This window comes from Terrapene carolina, unplaced genomic scaffold (genome assembly GCF_002925995.2).
Source record: "Terrapene carolina triunguis isolate 2854851 unplaced genomic scaffold, T_m_triunguis-2.0 Scaffold32134, whole genome shotgun sequence".
NCBI classification, from domain to species: domain Eukaryota; kingdom Metazoa; phylum Chordata; order Testudines; family Emydidae; genus Terrapene; species Terrapene triunguis.
This window is the reverse complement of record NW_020696485.1, coordinates 23691-50781: the sequence shown is the minus strand read 5'-3', so window position 1 is coordinate 50781 and position 27091 is coordinate 23691. Positions and strand designations below refer to the sequence as shown.

The window sequence follows — 27091 nt, the reverse complement described above, 5'->3', positions numbered from 1 at the left end:
CAGAGGGGGGTCCTCTGAGCTCTTTAAGTTTGATTACCCTGTAAAGTATTTTCCATACTGATTTTACAGAGATGATTTTTACCTTTTTCTTTAATTAAAAGCCTTCTTTTTTTAGAACCAGATTGATTTCTCCTTGTTTTAAGATCCAAGGGGGTTTGGATCTGTATTCACCAGGAGTTGGTGAAAGGAGGGTGGAGGAAGGAGGGGGGATGGTTAATTTCTCCTTGTTTTAAGATCCAAGGGGGTTTGGATCTGTGTTCACCAGGGAATTGGTGAAAGGTTTCTCAAGGCTTCCCAGGGAGGGAATTCTTGTGATGCCGCAGAGCCACAGCCCCCTCCAGCACCTGCCTTCCAGATTTGAACATCTCAAAATTCAGGAGTGCTCAAGCTCAGTTTGGGCAGCTGTTACTTCATTTCTCCCAAATCAAATATACTGATCCACTGTAACTTGCTGTAGAAAAAGTAGGATAAAATTGAGCAAGAAATGCTTCCCAGTGGTTATTAGGACTGGAATTGCTATTTTCAACAGCCATTGCCTTGTTTGTTTGTTTGTTTGTTTGTTTGTTTGTTTAAAAGGAAGACAATGATATTGCATTGGCAAATTCCCCATAGAAAGAAAGAGAGGAACAAAAGAATAATAAAGGCACCTCAACTTTTCTTCATTTATGTAGGATAGTCTTATAATATGCATCCAGATATCCTCCAGTCACACAAGCTGAAAATTGTTCCACTTCACTGCAGTTCTGTAACCATATGGGAACCAATCCTGTCTGTGTTCTGTGCACATCTAAAATTCCTGCTGAATGACCTGCCGTGGGAGCAAGTTACCAGTGACCCAGGGCTGCGGCGGAAGGAGGGTGCAGGTGGGGGGGGGGGGGGGAGGGCCCAGGGCGGGGGCGGCAGGAGGGGTGGGGGGGGGCAATGGGGGGAGGGGAATGAGGGAGCCCAGAGCTGGGGCGTCAGGGGGTGTGGGTGGGGGGGAAGAGCCCAGGGCTGGGGCAGCAGGGGGTTGCGGCGAGGAGCCCAGGGCTGGGACGGGGGGCAGCCAAAATTTTTTTTGCTTGGGGCGGCAAAAAACCTAGAGCGGGCCCTGGATGGAAAGATGACAACCTCTGCCTAATTAAGGCTAGGATAAAAAAATTCAAATGTAGATTTCTTCAGATCAAGTGGATTAAAAAAAATCTGCCTGAAATTTCTGATGTCTGGTACAATGGTAAATTGTTGTTTCAGGGAACCATTGGGATGGGATGAGAAATGAATTTGGGGGGATCATGTTCCATTGAAATCATCAAAAACTTTTCCTTTAGCAAATTTCATATCATCCTTTTGTGCACAAAAATGTGCTTGATTCTGATCTCAGTTGTGCCACTTTTATGCCATTGTAACTATGATGGTGGCTTCAGTGGAGTTACCGTTGATTTACAGCAGTCTGTGTACCAGGAAGGAGAATCAGGACTTACACCGGAATCCAGATTGGCCTGATTTCCTCTGTGGTCCTCAGTGCGGATGATGAGTTTTGGAACATAGGGAGGGGGTCTAGATGCCATGCCGCTCCACAGTGGGTGTTACACACCGTACGGTCAGTCTATGACACCTGACACCACAAACTGAAAGGATTTCTACAAGTTGTAAAAATTAAAGATCTACCCAGAGGAGCTCACAGAAACCGATAGAGATGTGTGGACCATGGTCTATAAACACCCAGGTGAGGAAATAACATGCAATAGGGAGATTTTTAGGGAATTTTATTTTATTTTAAATTTAAAAAAATAAACAAGTTGGAATTCTAAAGGAGATGAATGATAGAAACAGCCCCCTTGCCTCCCACCCATACACACTTCAGCAATATTATCTGAAACCAACTTGCTTTTATTGAAAGGAGAGTAACAAATCATATATGGGTGATACAATGGATCCCTTCTGGAATTTCTCCAACTCACAAGATTTTTTACAGCCCAAATAAACAGCACATCAGTGTTCCATTGAAGCAGGATCTGATGATTTTAGAAGGAAGTGGCTGTCTCCCAGATTCCCAGAGATCCTGCCTAGACAATCAGTCAAAAAGTCGCCTGTATGAAGGAAAGAGAATCAGATTTTTGGATGTTTTCCTTTAGAACAGAAATACTATGATGTTTGATTTCCAATCGAAAGGCAGCGAAGGAATTGCCTTGTCACTCTATGGTGAGTGAAGGGATCCCTGGTTAACTCCAGCACAGGGAAGTCATTTTTCCTACTGCAACAGTCTATTACAGAGTTTTAAGGGGGATACTCATATGTATCTAAACAGCTGAACTGGCTTCCTATAAAAACTACAGTGGAGAAAAGCACGATGCTCATCCAGGCACAGTTATTCTATCAAACACACCTTAGGCACAGCTGATAGATAATTATTTAGGTGATAAATAACTTACTCTTAAAGAAAAAGAGAAATTTCACTTCTATTAATGGTTAACTCTGTTCTGAGGGCAATGGCATATCAGCAGCCTGGCCTGGTAATAGCATGGATATCTGGGCATGCTCAGTGAATCAGCCAGGAGGGTTGCCGAGCAGATGCAAGCATGGGTACTCCAGCCCAGTTCCCTGGTTCTCACTCTGCAGGCCAAAGGGGCTCCCAGCTTCACATTGCCTGCCCCCAACCTGCATATTTGGTGTTTTAGTAGGTGGGGAAATCTCTCACCCTCCCAACTGCCTCTCAGGGAGCTGTACATTAATAGGACCAGACAGGGCGTCCTGTATAATTTATGACAGATAATGTCTGAAACAAGCAGAGCAGAAGTAAAAAAGCTTAGAGATTTACAATGTGGCCAGTCTAATTTTAATTGGAACCTTGATGTTTAAACCATTCAAAAAAAAATATGTATAGTGTTCACATTGACATCACCAAGATTTTTACAACTGCCTCCCTTGGTTAAGGGCTAAGACTCTGTACTGAGCTGCTTTATGGATGGAAGGAATCATGAGCCCTTAAATGGTTTTAAATCCTTTGTAGACTGGTGCCATTTTAATTATATAGAAGAGTGAGCACTCTGATAATATGCCTGTGTCACCCACTGGTCAGCGTGTGTTACGTGTCCCTTTTGTGCCTGATCTACAGCGAATGGGAGTCTGTTACAGCCCCAGCTACAGAGCCTGGTCCTTCGATCTGTAGAGACCCAAGAGCTTCCTTCTGGAGATGTCTGCTTCATTCCCCAATCTGTTGAGCAAGATAGCGCCTAGCACACTGATGTGTTACAGCATCCCCGGTCTGTGAGCTCTCATACACAAGCTACTATATTTTAACGTAGCTCCTCCTATGCATTAATATTAGCAGCGTCTGGACCCACATATACTGTAAGGAAGCCCAGTGACATGCTGCACGGTGCTGGTCTGACTACAATTTTAATGAATTTGTTAGTTTCCACTCAAATATTATTCACACTAGGTCCATCTGGATGACCCTTGAGGGAGGACTAGGACATGTGTCCAGTTACAATATTCTGACAGTTGTGATTTAACTAGTTTGAAAATACTTTACCTTATTTACTTTTGTACCCTCCTTACACGCACACAAACTTACACCCACCCTCAGGTGTCAGGAAACTCCAAACTCTTAGGCTTTTCTTTTTTTATTAAGCTGTAGCTTTAGAGTTTGCAAGCTGTCTCAATAACGACTCTCAGCAGACAACAGCCCTTTGTTCCCAGAATGTCATAGCTTTTAAGGCCAAAAGGGACCAATAAATCATCTAGTCTGACCTCCTGTAAGACATAGGCCATAGAATTTCCCCCAGTTACCCCTACATTGAGCCCAGCAACTTGTATTTGATTATCTTCCACAAAGGCATCCATCCTTGATTTGAAGACACCAAGAGATGGAGAATACGTCATTGCCTTGGTAGCTTGTCCCAATGGTTAATCACTCTCACTGTAAACATTTTTCTGTTATTTCTAACTTGATTTGTCTGGCTTCACTTTCAGCCAGTGGTTCTTGTTCTGCCTTCTCTGCTAGATTAAAAAGTCCTTGAGAATCTGGTATTTTCTCCCTGTAAATATACTTAAACACTTTAATCAAATCACTGGAGACACCACATTAGATGATGATTCCTCATTGACAAGTATATTCTATTCTATTCTATTCTATTCTATTCTATTCTATATGTGTGCTTTACTGAGATTGTAAGGTGCTAGGTTTTCAGGCAGATTCTTGAGCAGTGCTAAGTCAAACTCTTTGCAATAATATAATTATGTTACATCCTGGCAGTTATATTGATCAACTAACCTTGAAAGTCACCAAAAAAAAATTAGGTTTCTTTAGCAAGACCTAATAGGCTAAAATCCCTGTTCATTGGCATATTCCTAATCTTTAATTCTTTATTGATTGAGTCATTTTTTCTATTATTTTGCCAGGGATTGATGTCAAGCTCACTGGCCTCTAGTTTCCTGGGTCATCTTGCCTGTCTTTGTGCCTATTAGTATCACTCTTCCCATCTTCTGGAATTTCCCCAGCATTCCAAAATGTATCAGAAATGATCAGTGGAACAAAGATCTCCTCACCTAACTCTTTGAGGATTCTGTGACAGAAGTTATCTAGTTCTGCTGATTTAAAAATGTTTATCCCTAGTAGATGCTAACATCCTCCTTAGTTACTAATGGACTAGATAGAAGACACCATCCTCATGTAATATCAGTACATCAACCTGCTGATTTCAAAATACAGAACAGAAATATTTAGTGAACACTTCTGCCTTTTCTGCCTCATTATGAACATTTTTTTCAACATCTAGGAATGGGTCTATACCATTGTAAGCATTTCTTTTCTTCCTGAAATTTTAAAACAATGCTTTCTTGTCCTTACACCTGTCAGCTGAGGTTTCTTCCCTTTTCATATTGCTGCACTTCATTACTTCCAATTTAGATTGATTGCTATTTCCTTTGTATCCCATTTGTTATAGATAATGTTCTATTTCTAACAGTTGCCTTCACTTCTCCTGCAGACTGCTACAGGGTAGACACAGCCCCCACACTCTCTCCTCCAGACTTTTGTTTTTCCTGCTTGATTTCTATATTCTAAAATATAAAAGCAATGTAGACAATGGGATGTTTGGGCCCCAACGCCTGCCCGTATATGAAGCTATGGCAGAATATTGAGTCTGTAAAAGGGGCTCGGGGGGGGGGAGAGGGAATTCTCCCAAAGCATGAGCAGCACACGGCTGCCATAATAGATCTATTCTGTCCCTGTTATAAGCACTGGAGTTGGGGTGGTGCTGGAGACGTTGCTGGAGGCTGTCAGGTCTTTGGGGGCAATCCCAGTAGCACTGAGCACGGCAGAAGATCTGGGTTGCTCCTGGCTGTGGAATAGCACATGTGCAGCCTCGGTTGGGCTGTTCTATGTAGGAGAAGCCACTAGGGTGGTTCTAATACATGCTGGGACCACTCCAGCCCTCAGGTGGCCTAGAATATGAGCAGCTCAAAAGTGGCTTAAAGCCTCCCTTTGGCCCTGCCCTTGGGCCCCATGTGCTGAGCCTCCGAGAGCATTAAACAACAGCTCAGATGTAGGAAGGAGGGGAACAGGCATTTCTGTTCACATTGCAATGTCTACCTTGTGCAATGCTGAACTTACCTTTGACAGCAGAAATGATGTCTAGCACACATGCCAATGATTTTAGAATTGAAGAGACATCTCTTAAAGTAACAATTGCCCCCACGGAGTCTACATTGCAGGTAGGGATTATTAGCCTGGGAGAATGCTGCACACAGAAAAAAAGTCCATCATTCTTCAGAGCTAAATAGGCGCTGTGATCCCAAGAGGACAGGCATTTCTTATTCACTTATACCTGAGCGTATCAGCCCAAAAGTTCAAGTCCAAACATTTATCACAGCCTGAGTGCTACTGAAATGGGTGTAGTGCTGTGACCATTCCGTGGCTGCCACTAAGAAGAGAATGCAGCAAGTTAATTAAACAGGGGCGCTGGCTCTTGGGCTGCAGAGTTGAGAACTGTAGCTCTCAGCACATGGTGTCCTGTGCTGCCCTCTGCCTTTAAGTGATGGAAAGCATTTAGCTGCTCAGACCTCCAAGTTCCCTGAGCGGCTGCTGCTGTGGTTTGATTCCCTCTGTCTCTAGCAGTGATGTGCCAGGCAGTATCACAAATGCAATTTGGTGAAGTAGGGTAGAACTCGGTTGGATGGCTACACATTTTTGAAATAGAAAAGCTTGAAAAAGTCCCTTCCTGTTTCAAATCATGCCTGTCTGTGAGACGCTGTACAGATTTTTTTTCTCTGAAATCTCACTTGGAAATAATGTCTTCACGACCAGTTGCCAGATTTTGGTTACACATGAAGGGCCAATGTGCACACCCAAAGCTTGTAGACTATTTAGGTTAGAACATTTTTAACTGAAGGTTATTGTGCAATCTAAACAGATACATTGTCATGTCTGCAAACTCTGTCCCACCTTCAGATAATATAATTTCTTAGAAAGCAGCCAAGTACATTATAGTGAGATTCTTAGAGAGAGTGGGGCTAAGACACTGAGACGTAGGGCTGCCGCTTTAAGGATCTGCGTTCTGTTCCCAGCTGTGTAACCTCTCAGTTGGACATGAGGCCTCACTTTATAATAGAGGTTGTGAAAGGCACAGAATTATGAACACTAGCCAGCTGCAGAAGTTACATTTTAACTCCCAACTCTATGCACTTTGTCTTTCACCAACAGGTGTATTGAACAAAAGTTGGCCACACCTCAATTTCTTTACCAATTTCTTCACTATTCTGATGTTCAGTTCTGTGATTGCCTGTTAGAGGAAGAGTACGTGCAGTGCAGAGAGAATATAGGGTTGTTTAAGCAGCAAGCCTCAGAAAGATCTGAGGAAAACATGATGGCAATATTTTTTTCACTGGTCATAATTCAGTCAAATCTTTATGTATTTTCTTGGGGGCAGCAAATACACATTCCTGACATCCAGACAATTCCACTGCCAAATTTCACATATTATCTGCAAACTTCAGAGGCGCTAGAGTGCCTAAGCGAAAAGTCAGAAACACATTTCTAATAGACAGTATTAGACAATCTTAGTATAGATGCCCATATATCCCTCTGTATCATCCACCATTTTCATTTACCTCTTACCTGGTGCACCCTGGAGCACTAGAAGGAAAACCGCAAACAGCAGATAAAGGATCTTCATTGCTGAAGGTCAGCCGGCAACTCAGCGTAACTGGAGAGAAGAGACAGAAAGACAGGGAGGAGGCAAAAAGTCCCTATATTTATAGGACATTGGGGATATGCTGAGCTGTAGAAACAGAAGAAGATTAAAATTTACTGGGGCCCTGGGCACAAAGAACATTTTGGGACCCCCACAGACACTCCCCTCACCACACGGCCCCGCCTCCTGCTCCTCCACTTCCCCCCCAAGGTCCCGCCCCCCAGGCCAGGCTGGAAGCCAGAGCTGCGCCGTGGTCAGAGCCGCCTAAGGAGCCGGGATCACTGTGAGGAGCCCCAGACCCTCCACCTGCCCTGGGTGGCACATTCTGGGGGACTGGGACATGGGCCAGGGGCTGCTCTTGAGCATCCTGGCCCCTCGCCTAGGGCAGGTGGAGGGTCTGGGGCTCCCCAGAGCGGCCCAGGATCCCTGGGTACCTCTTACTGTGGCCTGGCTCCAGCTTCTGGCCTGGCCAGGGGGTGGGATCCCCAGGAAAGAGGAGAAGCAGGGGATGGGGCCACAGTTCCAGTGGACCCCACACTTCTATACTGGTTCTGGTTCTCCTACGGGGGCCCCCAAATTGGGCAGGGCCCCTGGGCATGGGCCCCATAGACCTGTGCATTAATCTGCCACTATGTAGAAATATTATTTTAATCCAAATGGCGTTTATAATATGTGTTCTGTATTCTCATAATAACAATAATGATTTTATCTATACATCTGAACAGCTCCTAGGAATATTTCAGAGAAATATGATTGTGTGATGGAAAATATATTTTAAAAAACAGATTTTGTGTGACTAATTTTAACGTTAATTAAGTGTCTTAAATTGAGTTTCTCATGCTAATCTCTTTTTCCTTAGCCAAAATAAGAATTATTGGAGAATTATGCACAATTATATATTTTATTAGCCGAGATAGAATTGAAAGCAATTAAGAAATTACAGAAAGTAATAGAAAGGTGGTTGGATATTCATGTTTATGAAGTATCAGAGTGGTAGTTGTGTTAGTCTGGATCTGTAAAAAGCAACAGAGATCCTGTGGCACCTTTAAGACTAACAGATGTATTGGAGCATAAGCTTTCATGGGTGAATCTAACATCTGTTAGTCTTAAAGGTGCCACAGGACTCTCTGTTGCATGTTTATGAAATGTATAATAATGAATACTAAAAGGTAACAAGTCACATAAATTCATTCAAGGCCTTATCACAGTTGTGTTACATAGGCAAACTTTACCCTAGTTCTTTACTATGTTGGGCAACTGACTTTGGTACTAACAGGAACTATGAATCCTTTAGTGCAGATTCTTATCCATTTCTAATCAAAAGTGTTCCCCAGTGGAATTAAGGGAGCACCCTCTGGTAGTTTTAGCAAATAGCTCTAAAGTTACTATTTAGAAAATCAGACAAGTTACTTAAGTACTAAGAATTAAATCGCAATTAGTTTTCACACTTTGTGTAGATAATGATTCAAACTATTTGAATTTCTCTGGAATTTTACCAGTATTCTTTGTTCTTAGCCCACTTGAACTAAATGTTCAAGGTTAACTCAATATTCAGATAGTGGGAACAATCTTTAGCTTACCAGCCAAATTCAAAGCTTCTTCCTCCTTTTGGGAAAGAAGCTGTGAATTTCCCTCAGTGACAAACTCTGTAGGTTTCAGAGGGGCAGCCATGTTAGTCTGTATCCGCAAAAAGAACAAGGAGTACTTGTGGCACCTTAGAGACTAACAAATTTATTTGAGCATAAGCTTTCGTGGGCTATTTCCCTGCTAAACTCAGGGTGTCTCTCAGCTATCTGATATGGAGGAAACATTTCCTTTGACACATATTTCCTGACTTCAACACTCAGAATCACATGCTGAGTTACCCTAATTTCTAGACAACAAAGATTCAGTTTGTTAGTGAAATACACGTATACATCACCCATTCTATTACATCACACTCCCATTTATCTGACCGGCCTGGGCAACATCCAGACTTTCAGATAACTGGGCATTTCGACACACAGAAGAAGTGCTAGAGAATTTAGTGCTAGAAGCCAGAGAGAGTAGGAGGAGGGGAAGGGGCTGAGCTAATCTTCGCTCCTGCATGCTAAGGTGATGGTGGTCCCCAAGGTGCTGAATGGACAGAGCCCAAAGGGAGGCAGAGAGGAGGGTGGAGGAGGGGAAGGGGGAAGGAAGGACGGATGAGAAAGGAAAGGAGGGCAGAGGGGCTCAGGTGGTTAACTAGCCACCTGAGACCACAGCCACCTTGGAGCTGCTTGAGCATTTCCCAGCACTGACAAATCCGAGGGAGCGAGCCAGCCCTACCCCTCACTATTTGTATTAGTCGCCACCTAAACCTTTTCATCTGTTTTCTTTTTGCCAGTTCTCTCTCTCTCCCTCCCTCACATCACCTCTTCTCTCCTCCCCTATTTCTCCCCATTTTCTCACCGCCATCATCCCTAACTTCAGAAATCCTCCCAAATCACAGTTCCCAGAGCCCTATGGTTAGTTAATCAGTGGGTGATTAGCTAACACACCACTACAGGGGGGACATACTGTGCATTCAGATAACTAGGATTTCTGGATACAGGGAATTTGGATAACTGGAATTAACCTGTAGATGGTTTTAACTCAAGTAACTTTACAATAACCAAGTTTTCATTGGGGCAAACAAAATGCATGTAATTGTGCCACTTATCCATTAAAACTGGCGTGAAGCCGTCTTCTCCAGTTCTGCGTCACAGTGACCCTGAGTCATCTCTCGAGCTCGCTAGAAAGTTAATTTAGATAGTTCACTCACTCAAGGGGTTATGACAGCCGTGTTCTTCTTCTCTTTCTGGATCTCACAGCCGTCTCCCTAGACAGAACATTAAAGGAAGTGTTAATAGGGTGAGCATAAAGGAAGTGACTTTAGTAGTTACCAGACTGGGGGTGCTCTCTGTAGCCAGGTGATGATAGTCCCACTTGCCGTCTCTCTCATCCAGATATATGAGCGTCACATGGATGCTTTAACCCAAACTGCCTGTTTTATACAGATTCTCAGGGCTTGGTTTCTTCTTGGCAAGGCTGCTGTGGGCCAATCAGAAAGTGACCCCTGCTTCTGGGGAAGATTTGAACTGTCCAACCACAATCTGGATGCTGGAATTCTTGCAACTCTGTCTCTGCAAAATTCCATGGTCTTTGTGCAAAATATCTTGTGCCCTCCCAGATTGTGTAAGACACGTTAGGCCACCGTGTCTTGTGCAAAACATCTTGGGACATATAACGAACACCTGCCGGTTTAGCTCTGATCAGCAACTTACGTCTGCAGGCCACTTCCCACAGGCCTCCCTGCGGTGTGGTCCTTGGCCAACTTGACACAACTCTGAGACCTTCCTCAAGTGGCAGTTTCTCTGTCAGCACTTTGAGCTGCCAGCAGAAATACCCACTCTGAAAGAGAGATACTTTGCATAAAGCCTTTCACATTTCTTGATGATTCTGTATGTTTTTTCATAACTTATAATGTTGCAATACAAAGTCATTTGACTCATTTGCCTGGTGTATTACTGATAATGTTGGCCACAATTAAATCAATATATAAAACAAATTGCTCTTCATGACTCTGTACCAGTAGCTCGATAATCTCTGCATTTGATTTGTAAAACCGTAGGCTTGACTCGTGTGTTTACATACAGTAATAATTAATACTTATACTTATTAGTAATAATAATGTTAAAATTAACCAGGCATTGTGGTTGTTTAGTCCATATTACATTTTAATTGAGTTCACCTTACAGATTTTCACTTCCTATTGGTTCCGAATGTATCACTTTGTAGAATATAAACCACATGCTTTCTTCCCTTTGTTAAAATTAGTTAGACATTATGGGTGCTGCCGCTGGTAGTGACACTTTAATTTGAGATTGGTCGACACATTCTTTTATATGCCCCTGTTTTCAGTTACTTAGAAATTTGCCATATTTAAAGTGTTTAAAGTTCTCTGTGCCATGCAGTGAACAGAGAATGTTTGGGTTGTTTTTGGTTTTGTTTTGTTTGTTTGTTTGTTTTTAGCAACATGCCGTATCAAGCTCTACTGAGGAAAACACATCTGTGAAATGGGCTTTTCGATCATTTATAATTTAACCAAATCTGAATGGCTTTCCATGGAAGCAGAAAAGAACCTTCCTGGCTTCAGGGCTGTTTGCCTACCAAATATTACATTTCTACTGCAATCCATGAAAGCTTTAGAACGCTTCAGAAAAAAGAGCTGGAAAAAAATATTATAACAGAAAGAATTAAGCAACCTTACCCTAGCCTCGAAAATACCCCTCTATACTATCCCTGGATTTTATTTACTTCTTACCTGCAGCAATCCGGTGCACAAAAACAGCAAGGAGAAAGTAAAGCATCTTTGCGGCATAGTGCCATTCAGGATTTCAGCATCATTAGAGACAAAAAACACACACACACAAAGAGGAACTAGACAATCCCCATATTTAGGGTGCTGGTGATATACTGAGTTGCAGAAATCTTGTTTTGATCGAAGTGATATTTAAAGTACGTCTGCTGCAATTAATAATACTGAATATTATATAAACAGCACCAGCGTGTGTTAAAGAAATGAAATTAGCAGGCCCTTGCTTCCTTGTGGAAGTAACAATATCGTTATTTACACCTGGCAAACATCTACGGCCTGTCCAAATCCTTGTAGTCAATGGAACGACCACGCATTGACAACAGTTTGGAGAGGTCCTTAGTACAGATTGAAATTCCAGCAAATAGCTCCCCCTGGAATGTTACTTGCAAGAGGGGATTTTGTGTGCATCTGAGTGTATCAGTTTTATACAATTTTATCAACTTTTTAATATGTAGGATTTCTCCCCTGCAATCTTATGCATCCAAGCAATTAAAGGAAGGTATAACATCCTTGTAAAGCCTAAAAATAACATTTATAACAAGACAATCATGTGAGCCATGAATTTATGGAGGTTATTGTAGATCTAACATGATACATTTAACAGCTTTTGCCAGGACCAAGCTGTGATTTTTTCCCATTATTTTTCCCATCACTAACCACCATCATTAACAATAACCGTTAAAAGTATAGACACAAACTGTTGATGAGTCAAGCCGGGCAAAGCCCAAGGGCGCTGCTTGTGCTAAGCACCACATAGACTCATTGACTTGAAGGCCAGAAGGGATCATACTGTGATCTAGTCTGATGTCCTGTGCATTGCAAGCCAGAGAACCTCACCCACCCACTCCTGTAATAGGCTCAGAACCTTTGGCTGAGTTACTGAAATCCTCAAATCTTGGTGTATAGACTTCAAATTATAGAAAATCCACCATTTACTCTAGTTCAAACCAGCAAGTGACACATGCCTTCTGGTTTCTCTCATTCATATGATTCAAGAGGGCAAGAATGAGAAGAAATTGGGCTTACACACTTGCCAGGAAAATTTAAGACAAATTCTAAGGGTTTTATGATGGATGCCATGGTTACTGGACTGATTGCACCTCTGTCCCATTACTGGTGTCTCAGTGCCCCCTTACATATCAGGCCTCGGGCCATGACTGGTCATGGTGTAGAATTATGCAACTGTCTGGTACAACTCCCCGTCTATGCTAACTGCTTATTGCCATGTTTGTCTGACTGGAAACCTGCATCTCTTCCCTTTGGGGGCATATCACCAGAGCTATCCAGTGACAAAGGGCCTTCTGAGAACAACTGGGTTTATGTAGCAAATGGAAGAAGGGATTAGAGAAAATGATTTTAAAACAATAAACAGCCAACACATGTTTAGACCCATCTCACTTTATGCTTCACAGCAAATTAAGCTAGAAGGGCTTCCTTTCTGAGTTACAGGAGCAGAACAGGCTGAAGTAAGGGCTTATCTATATAGGGAAATCTACTGGTATAACTACACTAGTATAATTATACCACTATAGTTAGACTAGAACAAATCTGTGTGGAGACTCTTAGTCCCTAAAAAGAGTGCTGTTTCCCAGTTTAGCTTATGTCTCTTTGGAAGTGGTTTGGAGCAGGGGTGACCTGTCGATCTAATCCCCCAGTCATTGCACCCTATTTCAGTTATCTGCTGTGGGTGGAAGGAGGCTGCAGTGGTGGTCACCTCTCCTGCCACCTTCTCCACAGAGACAGGACAGGGACACAGTATGCTTCCCTGCCCAGTGGAGACACAAAGAACAGCCCCAACGGCCTGGCTGGCCAGCTCAGTCCTCTTCTTTCCACAGAGGTGCTGATGCTCCAGCGGGGTCCCTGCCAGCTGCTGATTGGTGTCTCAGCACCTCTCCTTCATTGGCATCCAGCTGTTGCACTGTTGACCACAGCTGACTTTGTGAGAGGCTGGGGTTTGTGGGTGTCCCAGGCATGGATGAGTGAACTGCTCCAGATAAAATAACAGTCAGTCCCTGCACAAATAATAAATGCTTCCTCTTTCCCTTCCTCTGCCAATAAACCCCACCTTGGCCTCTTTTCAGAACCAACTGGAAGTTGGAGCAAAACGTAACTGAAGTTTGAGGAAGATTCACTTATGCTCCTACTGGCAACTTTTAGAATTGGTCTGAATTCAGCAAGACACAATTCTATAACGACAGGTGCAAAGTACTTCACTAAGGCAGGAAAAATCAACTGCACAACTACAAAATGGGGAATAATTGGCTAGCTGGTAGTACTGCTAAAAAGGAGCGGGGGGTTATAGTGGATCACAAACTGAATCTGAGTTGTCATTGTGAGGCAATTGCAAAAATGGCTAATATGATCCTCGGTCGTAGGCCCCCAAAGGGAAGAGATGCAGGTGTGCAGTCAGAGCTGCATAGTAATAAGCAGTCTGCATAGATGGGGTGTTGTACCCAGGTACTTACATAGTTCTGTATTAACAGGAATGTTGTATGTACAACACAGGAGTTAATTGGCCTGCTCTACTCAGCACTGGTGAGGCCCCAGCAGGAGTACTGTGTCCAATTCTGGGCACCACAATTTAGGAAAGATGTGGACAAATTGGAAGCAGTCCAGAGGACAGCAACAAAAATGATAAAGGCTTTAGAAAACCTGACCTGAAAGGTTAAAAATAAACTTGGAATGTTTAGTCTTGAGGAAAGAAGACCGAGTGGGGACCTGATAACAGTCTTCCAACCGGTTACGGTCTGTTATAAAGTGGGCATGTCCATGTCTTCATGTCCACTGAAGGTAGAACAAAAAGTAATGCCCTTAATCTTCAATAAGGGAGATTTAGGTTAGATATTAGGAAAAACTTTCTAACCATAAGGGTAGTTACGCTCTGGAATAGGCTCCCAAGGGAAGCTGTGGAGTCCCCATCATTGGAAGCTTTTAAAAGCAAGTTGGACAAACACACGTCAGGGATGGTTTAGATTTACTTGGTCCTGCCACAGCGCAGGGGGCTTGACTTGATGACTTCCTGAGGTTCCTTCCAGCCCCATATTTGAATGATTCTATGATTCTAATACTCAAATGTACTGTAGATATTTAACCCATGTTATTGCAGGTTAATTGCACAGGAGAAAATAACATAGGGCCTGTGCTCCTTTTTGCCTTTTTCTAAGACATCGAGAAACCTGAAGAGTTGTTGTTTATTCAAGTGGGTTTTTTCTGCTTTTGGTATCCCTTATAAATAATAGGAAAGTCATGTCTAGTTTGCCTTCTTTTGTTGGAGGTCTCCTTGGAGGCCCCAAAGAAATGTCTGTAATGTTCCTCCTCCCTGAACTGAAGAAGTTAGTTTGTGGAGTCTTTAAAATAGAAAGATTTTCTCCTAAATACCTAAAAACCATTTGAATGAAATAGTTGTCAATAATGAAAATAATAAACAGGAAGTTTTAAATACTTCCTTGGTACCTGCAGTGTCCCAATGTTAACAGTTCCCTCTTTCTGTGCATGTGTCTGTCTATCTGGTCCCACAGCATAAGAATGACCTTTTACCTGAAGATAATAGAAGGGGTAAAAACTCAAAGGACGTTATAACAATACTAAATATTGAGAAGGAAGTGTGAGCCATTGGACTGAATGAGCTCTTACCTGTCACCTGTTGATGAACTGGAGGAACAGACCTCCTGAGCAGACCTTAGTTGCACAGACACAACTACTTTGCCAGTGTGATCAGTTTTGGCTGGTTGGGGTTAAAATTCACTTACATATTGGATTCAGGGGTAATGAAATCACATTGGTTCCTTCTGGCCTTGGGATCTATGAATTCATTAATCTGTGACATGTTGTTATCCTTATTGTGTGACTAAAGGGCAGCAGAACTGTATTTAATATGCCCTATTGCGGGGAACTGAAACCACACACTGTAAGCATGGAGTAGTGAGTCAACTCCAAGTGAAAGAGAGAGAGGGAGGGAGCATTGGGTGGGAGAAAGGTGTTCCTAGCTGGCGGTCAGGCCTTTGTTTAAGAATCTAAAGGCTTTTTGACCTTTTCCTCCAGTGTTTAAAGATAGATCTAGACATATTCAATTGAGAATGGTTGTCACTTCTGAGTGACCATTATGGCTGAAATCCCTGATAAATGGGTCAAGGGGATTTACTATTAAAGATTCAACAAAACTTTTGGCAAAACACAGGCACTTTGCTTGGTAACCTTCTGGTGCTTCAGGGTCCACAGATGTGGGGGAGGGTCGGAGGCTGCCAGAGCCGTGGATGGAGCTGGGTCTCTCTTGGTTGTTAGACTCCCTGCTCCATGATGGGAGTCTTGGCTAGAACTCCGATTCTTGGGGCAGCTTAGGGCAACAAAGACCCCAGAAGCACTGTCAGACCCAGCTAGAGGAGTAGCTTTCAGGGCTGGCCAGACTCCTCCCTCTGTGAAATTTCATCAAGAAAGTTTGGCAAATTTGGTTTTGCAGAATGAACCCTAAATCAAAAGACCCCAAATTTCTCACAAACCAAAAACTATGACTTTTGACCAGCTCTAGTGCAGAGCCCCCTCCCACAAATGCAGAACAGGAGTGGAGACCCAGGATGCAGACTCAAAAGTGGAGGGTGAGCAGTCAGTGAGCAACTCTGTGGCACTGATGGGAGGAGGGACAAAGTGGGACCAACTCCAGCAGATATTACATGATATCAAGCTAAAAGGTCTGACCATACAGTCCACTGGAAGAACAGCTCCACATACTTCCATTAAGACTGCCAACCAACCCAAGACTAATCACTAACAGTGACTAATTAAATTATACTCAAATTAAAAATACTCAATTCCTTCCAGGAATATTCATATTCTTCCCACAATTAATTAGCCTCACACCATCCCTGAAAGGCAGACAAGTAGTTACCCGTTGTTCTAATTAAGCCACAAGCTGCATCACAGAATTAACCTTAACCCTTTAATTATCAAATTAAAATTTTACACAAAGCAGACAAATAGCGCATCTGAAATTAATGTGCATTGCAAATCATCTGAGATTCTTAAACCCCTCCTTGCATCCTGCCCTGTGAGCTTCCACAAAGAGGAAGTTTCCTTTTGTAAACTTGTTCTCATCTTTTTATGGACAAACATATGTTGATTCTAATCTTGATTACACCAGTTTAACACCATTGTTACCAGGATGGGTTCAGTGGAGTTACAATTAATTTACAGCAGTCTGTGTAACACGAAGGAGAATCAGGCCTTAGACCTTAATGCAGATTGGCCTGATTTCCTCTGCTCTCTTCAATGTGGATGATGAATTTCAGAACAGAGGGATGGTCTAGGTACCATGGAGCTCCATGGTGGGTGTACAGCCAATCTGTGTCTCCACCTAGCTCCTCTGACACCACAAACGGAAAGGATTTGTACAAGTTGTAAAAGTTAAAGCTCTACCCACAGGAGTTCGCTGAAACCTACAGAGATGTGTGGACCATGGTCTATAAACACACAGATGAGGCAATAACATGTGATAGGGAGGTTTTTAGGATATTATATTTTAATTTTAATTTTTAAAAAAAATAAATGAGATGGATTTCTAAAGGAGACAAATGATAGAAACAGCCCCTTTGCCTCCCACCAACACACAAACTCTTCAGCAATATTATCTGAAACCAGCTTGCTTTTATTAAAAGGAGAGTAACAAATCTTATATGGGTGATACAAGGGCTCCCTTCTAGAATTTCTCCAGCTCATGAGGTTCTTTCCAATCCAAATGAATTGCACTTCAGGGTTCCATTGAAGCAGAACCCAATGATTTAAGAACAAGTGGCTGTCTCCCAGATTCCCAGAGATCCTGCCTGGACAATCAGTCAAACTATCACCTGTACACAGAAAAGATAATCAGATTTTTTTGATGTTTTCCCATAGAACAGGAATACAATTATGTTTGATTTCAAATCAAAAGGCAGAGAAGGAATTGCCTAATGAGTGAAGGGGTTCCTGGTTAACTCCAGCACAGGGAATTAATTTTCCCTACTGCGACATTCTGTTACAGAGAATTAATGGGGAGGGTCATATGAATCTAAACAGGTGAACAGGCTGCCTATAAAAACTATACTGCAGACAAGCATGACTCTCATCCGGGTACAGTTGTTCTATCACAGACACCTTGTGCACAGCTGAAGCTAAAGTGATGGATAATTACTTAGGTGATAAATAACTTACTCTTAAAAAATGAAGGGAAATTCAATTAAAAAGCCTTCCGAATTGTGTTCACATTGATGTCACCGAGATTTTTATAATTACCTCCCTTGGATTTCAAACGGGACAAAATCTAGGGCTAAGAGTCTGTGCTGAGCTGCTTTAATGACTGACAGTTTCATCAACTCTTCAATGGCTTTAAATCATTAGTAGACTGGTGCTGTTTTAATTATACTGAAGAGTGAGCGCACCGCTTCTGATAACGTGGGTGTCACCCACTGGTCAGTGTGTGTTACATGTCCCCACCATGCCTGAGCTCCAGAGAATTGGAGCCTGGCCCGTCAGCTCAAGTTGTAGAGAATCATGCGCTTCATTCTGGAGACGTCTGCTTCACTCCCCAATCTGCCAGGCATGCTAGCGCTTAGCACACTGATGTGTTCTACAGCACCCCCAGACTAGAAGTTTCCTGGGGCATCTTGCCTGTCCTTTTTGCCTATTGGCATAACATTGACCCTCTTCCCAGCTTCTGGAATTTCTCCAACATTCCAAAAGGTATCAGAAGTGATCAGTGGAGCGAAAATCTCCTCACCTAACTCTTCGAGGATTCTAAATGGAAATTATCTAGGTCTGCTGATTTAAAAATGTTTATCCCTAGTGTGACACCGACAGACCCCGGTCATTGGGATCAAATCTGGGACCTCTGGAGCTTAGTGCATGAGCCTCTACCACATGAGTTAAAAGCCAGCTGGCTGCTAGCTAAGGCTGTAGAGCAAAATCATTAATCTCTCTCTCTTTCGCTCTCTCTCTGTCTCGGTGCCACTAGATGAGACAGAACACCACACCCAGAAGGTGTGTGGGTTACACCAGCAGATGCTGTTTAACATCCTCCTTAGTTATTAATGGACAGTAGTCACCACCCTCATGTAATGGCACCATCAGGAAAGTAACAAATACTTTCCTCTTGTATTATATTTTCTAAATATACAGCCAACCTAATTCTCCATTCCTGAGGGACAGTCTCCACTCATTGATATATGTTGCTTTCCACAACCAAATCTCTGTACAACTTTTCATGAGTGATGTACCCGAGTATTCAGATTCTAATATCTAAACTGTATTGTTAAATCTAGTCACCTAAATTTGGGTTATTGCTGATTATGTACTGTATGTATCATATGTCTTTTAAAAACAAACTTTATATTTTTAGATAATATAAGCACTATACCCAGATGTACACTCTTTTTCCAATCTATGTATTATATATATATTTAACATTAGCTTTAATAACATTTTTAAATCAGTACAGCAACCTGCTTCTTTCCAAATACAGAACAGAAATATTTAGTGAACACTTCTGCCTTTTTTGCCTCACTATTCACAATTCTTTCACCATCTAGCAATGGCTTTATACCACTGTTAGGATTTCTTTTCTTCCTGATATTTTAAAAAAATTCTGTGTCCTTATCTCTGCCAGACATCGATTCTTCCCTGATGCCCTTAGCGTCCCTTATCATATTGTTGCACTTCATTCCATACAGTTTACAGTGATTGCTACCTATTACTCCTGTTTCCCATTGGCTTATTTCTAATTGTTGCCTTCACTTCTCCTGCAGACTGATAGAGTAGACACAGCCCTTGCACTCTCTCCTCCAGACTTTTGTGTTTCCTGCTTGATTTCCCTATTCTAAAATATAAAAGCAATGTCGACAATGGGATGTGTGAGCCCCAACCCCTGACCATATATGAAGCTTTGGCAGGATATGGAAGCTGTAAAAGCTCCATGAAGAGATTGGTGGGAACTGTCCCAAAGCGTGAGCAGCACATGACTGCCATATTAGGGCTATCCTGGCCCTGTTGCAAGCACTGGAGCTGGGGTGGTGCTGGAGACGGTGCTGGAGGCTGTCATATCTAAGGGGGCAATCCCTGTAGCACTGAGCACTGCAGAGACTCTGGGCTGCTCCAAGCTGTGGAGTTACCCCTGGGCAGCCTGGGTAAGGCTGTTGTATGTAAGAGCAGCTACTGTTGGCCTAGCATGTGAGCAGCAGAAAAGTGGTTTCAGGCCTCCTTTTCCTTCTGCCCCTGGGCTGAGCCATGTGTGCGGAGCCTCCAAGAGCATTAAACAACAGCTTGGATGTAAGAAGGAGGGGAACAGGTATTTCCGTTCACACGGCAATGTCTGCCTTGTTGAATGCTGAACTTACCTTCGACAGCAAATACTCCCTCCAAAGCAACGTCCAATTGCCCTAGTATTGAAGGGACATCTTCTGTAGTAACAGACACCCCCACGGGCAATACACGTCCCCAAGCTCTGAGCCTGGGAGAATTCTGCACAAAATAAGAGTCTTAATAATCATAATGCAGAGCAGGGTAAATAAAGGCTGTGATTTCAGGATGACAGGCATTGCCTATTCACATACATCTGGCCAAGTCATCCCAAATAACTTCAAGTCCAAAATTTTATCACAGTTTTAGTACTATTTAAGTGGTTGTAGTTTTGTGCACCTTCAGTGGCAACCTCTAAGGAGAGACTGGAGCCAAGCATATAATAGTGACAGGTCCTGAGATACAGTGTGGCTAAGACCCAAGTTGTGTTCCCAGCTGTGAAAACTCTCAGTGGGATATGAGGCTTGACTTTATAAGACAAACTATGAAAGACACAGAATTATTAACTGTAGCTAGAAGCAGAAGTTATATTTTAAGTAATGGTCTCCTGACTCCCAGCCATTTGTACTTTGTTATTTCTCTGGATGATTTTTCTTGGGGGCAGCAAAGACATATGCCTGACCTCCAGACAGTTCCTCTGTCAAATGTCATGATAGTCTGCAAACAGAAGACGTGCTAGAGTGCCTATGAAAAATGTCAGAAATAGAAAATGGTAGGCAACCTTAGTATAGGTTTCCAGATATCCCTCTGTATTATCCCTTTACATCTTATCTGGAGCACCAGAAAGACAACAGCAAAGAACAGATAAAGGATCTTCATGGCTGAAGTTCAGCTGGGAAACTCAGCGTCACTGTAGAGAAAAGACAGCAAGGCACAGAGGAGATAGTGAGTCCCTATATTTATAGGACATAGGGGGATAGGTTGAGCTCTAGAAATATTATTTTAATCCAAATGACACATATATGTTCTGTAATCTCATAATGATGATTGTTATCTGGACAGCTCCATCGAAATATGAGGAGGATTTCAGAGACATACAATTGTGAGACAGGTTTCATGGTGGTGGCCGTGTTAGTCTGTATCAGCAAAAACAACGAGGAGTCTTTGTGGCACCTTAGAGACTAACAAATTGTGTGAGGCAAGAGACATTTTACAAACACAAGTTTTGTAAATAATTGTAATTTTCCAGTGTCTTAAATTAGGTTTTTGATGGTAAATGCTTTTTCCTTAGCCAAACTACAGACTAGAGAATTAAATCTGATGTTACAATTTACCAGGAAATGATTCATCACATCAATTCATTCATAGCCTTAGCACTATCATGTCACATAGGCAAACTTTACCCTAGCTCTGTACAATGCTGGGCAGGTGACTTTGGTACCAACATGGAACTAGGAATCCTTTAATGCAGTTCTTATCCATTTCTAATCAAACGTGTTCCCCAGTGGAATTATGGGAGCACTCGGGGCAGTTCTAACAAACAGCTCTAAAGTTACAATTTAGAAAATCAGACAAGTTACTGAAGCACTAAGAATAAAAATCCAATTAGTTATCACTCATTAAACCCAAACCACAAGGGTAACTACATATTCAGATAGTGAGAACAATCTTTAGCTTACCAGCCAATTCAAAGTTTCATCCTCCATTTCTCCATTGCTTTTGCCTGAGATTGGCTGTCTGGGCAAAACCAGCCAGGCCACATAAGAATATCCCCCATGATGGTTTCTCCGTTGTTTGGCTGTTGCACTGACTCATACTCAATGGCTTGTAGTCACAGGTCTTGTGTCTGTCCGGAGTGTGTGTAACACCAACAGACCCCAGTCATCTGTGTGGGGGATCAAACCTGGGGCTTCTGGAGTTTAGTGCATGAGACTCTACGGCATGAGCTAAAAGCCACCTGGCCCTTAGCTAAGGTTGTAGAGCAGACTCATTAATCTCTCTCTAAGTGGTCTCAGTGCCACGAGATGGGACAGAGCACCGAACCCAGGAGGTGTGTGGGTTACATGTGCTGAAAATGTCTGCTCCCCCTGACATTCCCACCTTCCATCTCAGGAATCCTAGATAGAAATCGTGTTTTGGGGTCCAGCTCAATCTTCATTACCAGCCCCCCCCCCATATTCAACACCATGGAGTTTCAAACGTGTGCTCACTGGAGGCCCAGGTTGGATAAATGGGGTACAGCAGTGGTATCTCTGCTAAAGGCCAATTTTACACCTAGTGAAGGAGACTTGCTAGTTTTTAAGGGCTAGACTCTGCTAGGCCTAGTCTAATTAGCTCCTTACTCCACTTAGTCCCACTGATTTTAATGGCACAACTCGCAGAGCAAGAAGTACTCCGTGTGAGGGAACGTGGCAGGGTCTGGCCCTGTAGCTACTCATTGTGCCTGGTCTGTTTCTTGTGCTGCCGTCGGGTCTCTGGGAGTAAGCCTAGAAAATTCCAGCCTGTCCAAGCAGAGTGGATCCCATTAGCCTCAGACCGTCCGTGTCCCAGTTATTATTGCATGAGCCTGCAGTGACACAGCTTGGTGCAGTGAGCCACTGACCTGTTGTTAGGATGAGCCCTTTAGAGCCCATTACTTCCTGCTCATCCAGGTAGTGAACAGACACAACTAGTAAGGGATACATTGTCACCAAGGCTTGGAGCCAACAACATTTCAACCCCATCCCTAAGCTTCAGATCATCCCTCCCAGTGGCCAGATTTCCCCTCTCTCTCCATGAGAGGTTTACTATCACTGAGCCGTTCTCTTCCATTCTTTCTCAGCAGGCCCTTTACATACCCCAGTCCAGCTCCAGCTTGGCTGGCCCCAAAAATCTTTCAAAATAGAGTTCTCTCAAACACAAAACCTTCAGAGCAAAAGTCCCCTCCCCCCCCAGTATTTCCTAGGGAGTGGGACTGTGTGTGTGTGGGGGGGGTCTGTCCTTCTTATACAGCCTGGAAAGGAGACACTGGGGCACTCCTTTTCCTCCAATCCACTGGTAAACACCTCCTCCCTCTTTCTTCACCCCTCCCCAGAGTGTGTCTTGATAGGTTCGGTGATTGACAGAGAGATCACAAGGCTCCTGGTCCTAGGACCTGAAAGAAATAGCCTGGTTTCCCCCAAGATATTCAACTATCCCTCCCTGGGACCACTTCCTCTCTCCCAGGCACCTGCTACTCCCAATTCTCATCCCTTTATTTACTTCAGAATTCATGCAATGGAGTAGCCTCATGTTAAAGGGCTGGTGTACCCCATAATACCCCCACTTCCCCCCATTGGGAGGCAGTATTATATTAATCTCCCTAGAGAAGTGAAATCCCAACACTTGGTCTCATTGAAGGTCGATATTCAGTGGCTGGACATGGTCTGGAGATCTGGGTGGGAACATGCATGTGGAAATGTTGACCTGCATGCCCTGCTGTGTTGCAAAGGCAGGGAGAAAACAGAAGCTGTTTGGAAATTTTGCTCATCTGCTGTGTCAAAATCACATTGGTTTGTTTGGCTGCCATATCGCATTAAAACTCAGGTCTGTGTTATGGCTGCTTAGCAATTCAATGTATTTGCGACAGAAAGGCATCAGCTTTGGGAGGGGTTTGCAAACATCAGAAGCTCTGCAATGAGTATTCATTTCTGACGTGTTATTTCTTTGCTTTGTGAAATGTTTTAATTTGGTATAGAACCATCAGGGCCGGCTCCAGGCACCAGCGAAGGAAGCAGGTGCCTGGGGCGGGCAATAGAAAGGGGCAGCACGTCCATTGCTGGGGTGGCACCTACAGGTCTTCGGCGGCAATTCAGCAGCGGGTCCTACACTCCCTCTCTTCACTTGTCGGCAGCACTTCGGTGGCAGCTCAATTGGTGCTTCTTTTTTTCCCCACCGCTTGGGGCGGCAAAAATGCTGGAGCCGGCCCTGAGAACCATAGAATCATAGAAGCATAGGGTTAGAAGAAACTGCAAGGGTCATCTAGTCTAACCCCCTGCAAAGATGCAGGATTTGTTGTGTCTAAGCCATCCAATACAGATGGCGATCCAGCCTCCTTTTGAAAAACTCTAGTGAAGGATATTCCATGAGCAGTTTGTTCCATTGTCCTACTGTTCTCACAGTTAGGAAGTTTTCCCTGAGATTTAATCTAAATCTGCTCTGCTGTAGTTTGAACTCATTCCCTCTTGTCCTGCCCTCTGTGGCAAGAGAGAACATTTTTTTCTCCATCTTAGAGAGGGGGGAGAGGGATAGCTCAGTGGTTTGAGCATTGGCCTGCTAAACCCAGGGTTGTGAGTTCAATCCTTGAGGGGGCCACTTAGGGATCTGGGGCAAAATCAGTACTTGGTCCTGCTAGTGAAGGCAGGTGGCTGGACTCAATGATCTTTCAAGGTCCCTTCCAGTTCTAGGAGATGGGATAGCTCCATTAATTTATTTATTTATAATTTATTTATTTTATGGAGGTCTTTCAAGTATTTGAAGACTGCTATCATGTACCCCCTTAATCTCATTTCCAAACTAAACATACCCAGTTCCTTCAGCCTCTGCTCAACTCCAGCACGGTTCTGATGACTACAGCAGTAGGAGTCACAGAAGCCCACTAGAGCAGCATTTCTCAGACTGGGGTCCCTAAGGGGACCCCAAGGGATCCACGGGCCCCACTGATCAACTCCTCCCCGTCCCTCCCAGCACCTCCTGCAGACTAAGAGTCTGGCAGCCCATTGGGACTAAGGCAAGCAGCCGGCACGTCCCTGCAGCCCCTAGAGGGGCAGGGGGTCTCCGCGCGCTGCCCCCATCCCAAGTGCCGATTCCGCAGCTCCCAGTGGCTGGGAACTGCATCCAATAGAAGCAGCGGGGGTGATGCATGAGGGCGGGGCAGCATGCAGAAACCCACTGCCTCCTGCCCCTCCCGCCTCGCCAAGACCGCTGCCAGAAGGATGTGCCGGTCGCTTTTGGGAGCCGCCACAGCCCAGAGCCCACACCCCGCACCCAAACTCCCTCCCAGACCTTGCACCCAAATTCCCTCCCAGAGCCCACACTACCTTCTGCATCCAAACTTCCTCTCAGAGCCCACAGCCTGCACCCCACATCTCCTCCTGCACCCCAACCCCCTTCCCCAGCCTGGTGAAAGTGAGTGAGGGTGGGGGAGAGAGAGCAATGGAGGAAGGGGGTGATGGAGTGAGCAGGGGGCAGGGCCTCAGAGAAGAGCAGGGAAGGGGCGGGACCTTGGGGAAGGGGGCAGAGGAAGGGCTCAGCGAGGGGGCTTGTGGGTCCCTGAACATTTTTAACTCAAAATGGGGGTCCTCGGTTTGCTAACGTTTGAGAACCACTGTACTAGAGTGCTCCCAACTCTTTAAAGGGATACTACCCAATTCCTATACACCAGATAACGCCACCCTCCCCACACACAGATATTCATGGCTTACAGTATCCCCCTAATGATGAGGGATATTTTGAGTTTTTACCAGGATTTAAAACCTCTCTGTAAGGAGGTGGCTGCATAAAAATAGGAAAATAACTTTATATACACATAGAATATTTATCAGTAGTACAGAGAAGAGAAATAAAACCCATATACACAAACAGTTGTATGCTAAGCCACTTCCACAGGGAGCTATTTCCTGAATTCCTCTTTGACACATGGGGCCTCATTGAAAGCCCACCGCATTCATCGAGACTCTTTCCATTCACTTCAGTCAGTTTTGGACCAGGCCAATGATGTTTAATTGGTTTAGGTAATCAGGATGTAATCCTGGCCCCACTGAAGTCAATGACAAAACTCCCATTGACTTCCATGGGGCCAGAATTTCACTCGAGATTGTAATATCCTCCTGGCAAGGACATGTCAGCAGTATTGATGACACAGAAAATATGGAATTTATTATTAATAACAATGTCATAAACATCCAAGCATGGGGCATAATCCCTGGCATATTTTAGCCCTAAACCATTAAAGCATGTCAAATAGTAGATGCTGAGTCTGTGGTTCACAGAGGAGTTAAATTGAGTAACAGCAACAGTTCCTAGCTAAGCTGACCACAATCTCTTACTGCATTCTGAAGTAACTTCATCTTTTATTAGTTTCTTCTATATTATATGTTTTATGCCTAGAAGTTCATAATAGAGCTATTGTAGATCAAGCTGTGACTTGATATGGCAGTATAACCGATTATTTTAGAAACTACATAGAAAATTAAAAATTATCTTGAGCATTCTGCAACAGAGCCATCGGTTTAAGGAAGTTTAATTGGCACAATGCTTTCACTAGAAAAAGTATTGCAATCATTTTGGAGAAAGTCAAATATTTTAAATAGAAACCTAATGTGTGTGTATGTGTTAGTGTGTGCATACGTGTGTGTGCACCTAACTAGTCATGAACAAAGGTATAACACTGCATTGCTTTATAATAAAGAAGCTGATACACCCAGTTGTTATGTTGTGAAGCCAATGAAAAGTGAAAATCTGTAAAGTGAATCCCGCTGAAATATTATTAGGCCTGTATGACACTTGGCTTGATCTTCTGTCTGACTGCCAGTTCCACAGAGATCTCACAACATATGTAGTCATCCTCCTAACTATCAAACAAAGTGTAGAGAATAACCAGGTATGAGTACAGAGGGGACAGCTATTTTGTCTTATAGTCCAGTAAATGTTAACAATATTATTTGTGGTGAACCAAGCAATTGCATCAAATTACTTGTAGCATGATGACCTATGAAACAGGAACAGAATAATTAAGGAATGGAAAAAGAGTTTAACAAATCTCTCCGGACTTCAAAATAGACATTTCTGTAGACAGCTTAATGTGCTGACGGAGAAACTGCCATCTGGGGAAGGATACGGAGTTGAGCCAAGCTGGACAAGGGCCACACCATGGTGAGGACTACAGGAAAAGGCTTGCACAAAAGGCCTGCAGAGGGAGACTGATAATCAGAACTAAACCAGAAGGGGATCAGCATGTGTCTCAAGACATTTTGCACAAACTAGTGTGACCTATTTTCCTTATGAGCTGTAGAGCCCCCGTGCTTTGCAAATGAGATATGAAATATAGCAGGGGAATAGCCCTGCGGTCAGACAGGTACCCTTGCTGCCCCCATGAAAATCCATTGGATTTGACTCAGTTAGGACCAGTCTGAAATCACCATTACCCCTCCGTATTCTTGTCACTGTATATTGCTATGGCTTGTTGCTTAAACCCAACTTTCTAGCTGCATTGCACATGCTCTTCCTATCACAAACCACACAGAACTGAACATCCAGATGA

The 27091-nt window shown here is 43.5% G+C and overlaps 1 long non-coding RNA gene across 1 annotated transcript; it reads right to left on the bottom strand.

Moving 5' to 3' along the window:
* Positions 1 to 1872: 1872 nt before the first annotated feature.
* On the bottom strand, positions 1873 to 10121 carry LOC112124593. Its single transcript, XR_002909653.2, has 4 exons — positions 9958 to 10121; positions 7100 to 7187; positions 5597 to 5723; positions 1873 to 2069 (listed from the first exon to the last, which is right to left on the bottom strand). It is a non-coding gene; the product is annotated as an uncharacterized LOC112124593 (long non-coding RNA).
* Positions 10122 to 27091: the final 16970 nt, after the last annotated feature.